Here is a 6,000-nt window from a genome sequence, read left to right as displayed (position 1 = left end):
GTGTTTTAATTAGTGTATAATCACCTGAAACTAAGAATTGTTGTGTTTTCATTAGCTTAGAATGAGCTCTTCATATCTACATGGGGAGCAGGTCCTCTTCATAGACGTATAACAAGAGCTGCATAGGGCTCCGCTGCTCAGCCTTGCAGCCAATTGTTCCCAGTGGCCACTCGTGGTATTGCAGTGAAAAATCCCCTTGTGGCCCATAAAGCATTTTCCCCATAGACCACCATTATAAATGCGGGAACTCGTGGACGGGGCCAGTGGGGAAAACACTACTGTGCATATTCAATGGGCTGCACAACACGGAAGCAAACCCAGAAGCTAGAAACTTATTTTGGTGTATGCACCAGCTGAGCAATTCTTATGGGACTGAATGGGTGCCATTTTTGGTCCAGTATCCAACTCTTATAATACATCCATGGTCCTCTTCCATGGAGCCCGCCATGTTGCACATTGTTGTTGCATGTTGCAACAGTAGCCCAGAACAGACAAACCAAACACTGGCTCTAGAGAGGGCCTTTTTGTGTTTTTCGCAAGTTTCATGGCCACCGTAGGTTCTCCTACACGCTTGGAAGGGGAGTGTGAGGGGAGGGGTAATCAGTCGGTGATGGTAGATGCCACTAAATCCTACATACTGGTCCTGTCATGTCTTCTTCCCCCCCAACATTACTCATTACTCATAACTTAACATAACTAAAAAACAAAACAAAACAAAAACATTTAAATCTGTCTCTCAGCTTTGTCTGGAGATACTATGACTTTTTTTTTTCTCAAAATATGACAGTTTTCTTGAAATATAATTCATGAAATATTATGACTTTATTCTCAAAATATTACAACTTTATTCTTGAAATGAACTTTTTTTCTTGAAATTCTTTTTTTTTCTCAATTAAGTTTGATTTTATTTTTGAAATATCTGATTTTCTTCTCCAAAAGTGGCAATCATCTGTCTTCATATCATATCTTATCTTATAAAATAGGTCAAAAGGAGATATCAGCCTGTGTAATCATAAATGAGATACTGTATCATCATTTTGATTTCTCTGCATTGGGCAGGAGTGAGCCTCCATACTTTGCTCCAGAATAGATCCAGATGTGCATTTTTTTTTTTTTTCCTCTCTCAGATGATACTTCCTCTCAAGTTTCCAGGGCTTCAGCCTGCATCACAACCCCGGGGCTGATGTTCTCGATAGCAGGGCTCTGTTTCTGCCTGATTAGCTAATTATTTCATAGATCCACCTTAAAAACAGGGTAATCCCGGGCTGGTCCCTCCCTCTCTCGCGGTCTCCAGCACCAGTTCGCCTCCCTCTCTCACTTCCCCAGCGTAGCGAGCCAGGAGGAGAAGACGCTGATCCGGACGTTGGGTCTTTTCTCTGGGCTGGTTTGAATGTGCCGGACCCCCCCCCCCCACCCCACCACCACCACACCACCACCCCCTCCCCAGTCCCACCCACCGCTCTGCAACACAAACACACCAACCAGTCCTCATTTACTGGATCTGCTCTTTGTTATCAGTCTTTCCCTCCTCTGCTTTTATTCCAGGAGAGAGAGAGGGGGGAGTTTATTGTTTTTTTCCCCCCTTTTTAACGGATTGATTTCTGACTGAATCTGGATCCGGTTTGTTTTTCTTTCCCCGGGGCTGCCGCTGCAGGACCAGAGCTGATGCTTGCACGAATGCAATTAGTGTCAAAAGAAAAAAACCTGATATAAACGTCGGAACAAGAAGAAGAAAAAAAAAAGGGGACGTTGGAAGATTTTTCTCCCAGCCGGTCTGTCAATCATTTTTCACCACTGCAGTTGTCAAGTTGGAGCCCTGCGGGGAAATGGACAAACCCCTCTGAACTGAAGACGCTGCTCTGCTTCAACCAACACAACCACAGGACGAGGTTTGGACAAGGATCCCCCCCCTTCCCTCACCACCCCCGACTGGAGGTAACGTCTATTTTCACAGTTCTTTAAAAAAAAAACTTTACTCGCCACAAGTCCGCTTCCTTTCAATTCACTTGTGACTTAACAGATAAGAAACATAACGTCGATGTCTGTCAGGAGACGTTAAGGTGAATTTTTTTAAAAAAAAACGTGTTTTTAAGGAGTCTGTCGTGTCCCCGGTTGTCCGCACTGCTTAGCATCCGGGTAACGTTTGACAAACTGCCGTTTCTTTACCTTGACATCCACTTATTAGCAACTACAAGCGAATTTGGGATTTTCCACAGGTGTGAAAGCGCAACTCTCCTGTTCAGCGACAATATGGCCTCTTGTTTTATTGGATTTTTCTGCTAAGATTAATCTCTACTGTGTCTCACGAACCTCCGAGGCACGTTTCCCCCTTTTTTTTTTTCTCTCTCTCTCTGTCTCTCTTCTCGTCTAACGTCCCGACAGTTAGCTAGGTTACAGCCCCGATACGTGCCTCTCTCTCTCGTCTGCAGTGAACGCTGTCAAGTCTCCATTCAAAAAATGTGGACGTGAAAACGCCAACTTACACCGGTTTCCGACAAACCCAACCGCCCGTTAAACACACACCGTGACACTGTACGACGGTTAATAATTGATAACACGTGTAATTTATCGAATAACATCCACTTTCGATAAAAGATTAACTTTTAGACGGGGTACGCAGTGCTCGCTATTTCCTGCCTCCCTCCGCTGTTTATTATCCACCCAAGAGAGCATGAGTGTGATTCACTTGGTAAAGTTGTCATATTTAGTAAAATAAGGGTGTTTGAGGTGTAGTAAATGGATGCCGAATTGAAAAGCGGTTTATAATGATATAGAAGGAGGTTAAAAGATGTCTAAACTCTTAATGTTTACGACCTAACAAGGAAATGTAGTTTAAATGAGCAGGTTTTAAATGGCGCTGTTGTGACCGGTCTACCCGGACGATAGGACGGCACATATCGGCTGTTGCGGTGGCTACGAAAGCAGCAAATCAGACCGCATGCAGATGTCTCCGAGTGTCTGGAAACAGTTTGCTCATAGCCTGTGCCTACAATGTTTTGTTTTCCGACATTTCCCTTGGTAACTAAAAGAATGACACAAATCCAACCCTTTTTTGTCATCAGCAAATTACGCCGTTTCGTTTAACTTGATAAGAAAATGGCTTTTTCTCTCCCCCCCCCCCTCTCTCTCCCCTCCCGCAGCGAAAACACTGGTTGCTGCAGTTATTCGCTCCGGTCTTTACATTAAAAATCTGTAATTCTGGTATCACAGGTGTCCTCACACTTTGGTCATGAATGCGGCGCCTTCAGGATGAGCTTGTTCAGCTTGTTGGAGTGGTTTCCCCACATTTATCACACACATTGTGCTTGTGCTTTTCATGCTGTCATAATGACGAGAGGTAGTGATAAAAAAAAATCTTAAACGAGCTCCTGGAGCTTGTTTTATTTTAATTAAACAGGCGTTCAGATCGCGAATTATCATCCTTACGTCATCTGTTGAGATGGGCGGATGAGGAGCAGCAGCAGCTCTGCTTCTTTTTTCTCCTCTCCTGTCATTTCATCCTTCTCACTCACCCCCTCCTCCTCCTCCTCCTCCTCCACCTCCTCCCCTCTCTATCTGGGTGTGTCCTGCCTTATTGCGTTAGAAAGGAGGGGGGATCCCGCATCTTGGCTCATGGTGACTCCTCCTCAGCTTGTGACCTCCAAAAGAGGGCATTGCTCCTTCTGTTTTCCTCTGCTGCTAATTCACCAAAAAAAGAGAAGACCTTTTGCAAAGAAAATCAGTCGCAAGGAAAAACTTTAAAGCTTATTTATAGAGCTAGGTTTAATTTTGGGTGATTCTGCGGAGAGCGATGGCACAATGACTCGATTGTTTACTGGATCCTAAAAGGAGAATGGCTAGTTTTGATAAAAGGTCCTTGTTTTTCCACTGATGAGTTCACAGGTCTGCAATTTCTAACCAAATCTTGCAAACCTGCTCTTATCCATTTAAATTTAAAGGTATACTATGCAGGATTTGTCGGTTGGTGTTTGTAAACACGCAGCATTCAAAGTTGACACCTTCTCTCCGGCTGAGAGACAGAGAATGAATGAAGAGAGGGAGCAGTGCTGGTCATAAGGAAGTCATGAATCAGAGAAATCAAATATTATTTTCTGATTGTTTCACAGCGATTAAGTTCTGAAGCACAAATAAACACGCCCGCACCTCCACACACACCCCTGCGGGAAGGTGCCGCATTGCCGGATTTTGTGTGAATGCAGAGCTTCATCCTGTCTGCTGTGGCCTCTCTGCTCTGTGTGTGTGTGTGTGTGTGTGTGTGTAGCTCAGCCCCGCCCTCGGTCAAGCAGACACACAGACCTGCAGCTCTTTATACATCCATGACACAGGGACACAGAGCAGAGCAGAGCAGAGGAGAGAGACGGAGACAGAGATGTAACCTGGTCACTATGCTACAGGTCCAGACATCACACCCTGTGCGCTGTTATTGGCTGGGGGATACACACTCACTGCCCAAAGGTCGACGCCCAGAAGCGCCCCGAACGCAGCAAAATAATAAGAAAATACAGGCAGAGGGCAGAGTCTCTGCAGATAAATACACTGGCACACACTTCTAGTGGGTCATAAGTGATGATTTAGAGGGATTACTTTGTATGAGTCTATACATTATTTTTTAAAGAAAATCCTGCGTCGTATTCTTTTAAGGGAGAAAGCAGATAATTAGTGGTGCAGTGATCTGATGTGCTGAGACCTGAGATCTACATAGCGACACAATTTCCTGCACATCAAAAAGTGCGTAAGATCAAAAACTTTTAACCTAATGAACGAGTTAAGAGTTTCAGTCTTGATCAGGTAAAATTCAAACGGATTTTAATAAAGTCAGTACACGAGGTTAGGGTTTCTTCTTCTGTTAAACTTTGCACAATCCTATAAAGGTTCAGGGTTTTCCCCAGGATATGGTGCAGCTGAGGTGGTCTGCCACCCAGATCCTAATGCGTCTTGTCTTGTGATATAATTAGTTAATAGATGACGGCCTTAACAATAGCTACACTAATGGCTTTTGTCGTGTTAAATAGCACATCTGCCCTTTTCCCCTGAAGGTTGACGTTGTAATTTAATGTTGTGAGGTGGTCTATATCCACTATAACTAGAGACACGTCGTTTAATCGATTAGTTTATCAACAGAAAAATTTTTCAAGCAAAAATGCTAAACATCAGCCAATTCCAGCTTCTCCAATGTGAGGAGTTTCTTTTAATATCACTGTAAACTGAATGTCTTTGGGTTTTTTGACTTTTGATTGGACAAAATATGACATAGATTTGATGACATCACTTGCACTCTGCTTAAACTGCAATGTACATTTAACTAATTTCTCTCATTTCATAGATCAAACAAGTAATCAGTTAATTAAAAAAAATAACAGGTTAATTGTTGCAGTCCTAGCTACAGCAAACTGACATTAGCATATGAATGTCTGCAGTTATAGTTCATAAGTCAGTGCCAGTCCGAGACTACGTCTACGTTAAGTCGGCTAAATTCTAAAACGCTGTTTTCATGCAAAAACAAAATGCCTCCACATTCCACACCAGGTGTTTCAGTCTGTTTCTGCAGACCCCAAATGAGTAATTCACCTCCTACTGAGCATGCGCAAAGGACAGACGGTGCAAGCCAGCCACAGAAAACCAGCAAAGAAGAAACGGTACAATTTATCCATTTATGTGGTGGCTCCCTGACATTTTGTTTATTGTGAGCAGACGGTCGGCTGATGAATAATATCTCTCTAACCTCAACGTGAACCCTCCTCCCAGCTGAAGACATACAGTCAGGTTTACCTGCAGACACATGAGTGCTCTGTTTGTGTCTGAAGCTGCTGCTAAGGTCCTGATGACCACAGGAAGTGGCAGATGCTGACTCAGTGTGTCTGTCCTGCTAACGTCCTGCAGGAGCTTCACGCAGCAACAAGAAGAACGGATTCAATATTTCACTGCTTTATTTACAGATTTCAGGCAGTCAGAGTCTTTCCTGAAGAGGGATCTGTGTAATCCCTGGTGTCACTCTCACCT

The 6,000-nt window shown here is 43.7% G+C and overlaps 1 protein-coding gene across 2 annotated transcripts in view; it reads left to right on the top strand.

Moving 5' to 3' along the window:
• The first annotated feature begins 1,460 nt into the window (after window positions 1-1,460).
• Window positions 1,461-6,000, top strand: part of LOC121891066 (plasma membrane calcium-transporting ATPase 1-like) — a 102,629-nt gene continuing 98,089 nt past the window's right edge. For both annotated transcript variants that reach the window (XM_042403799.1, XM_042403801.1), the window contains exon 1: window positions 1,461-1,935. The gene's annotated coding sequence lies outside the window, so the exon portion shown is untranslated. The remainder of the gene's footprint in view (window positions 1,936-6,000) is intronic.

The sequence above is a fragment of the Thunnus maccoyii genome, chromosome 3, assembly GCF_910596095.1.
Source record: "Thunnus maccoyii chromosome 3, fThuMac1.1, whole genome shotgun sequence".
Lineage (NCBI taxonomy): Eukaryota > Metazoa > Chordata > Actinopteri > Scombriformes > Scombridae > Thunnus > Thunnus maccoyii.
The sequence above is the reverse complement of the archived record's forward strand: the minus strand, read 5'-3'. Positions and strand labels throughout refer to the sequence as shown.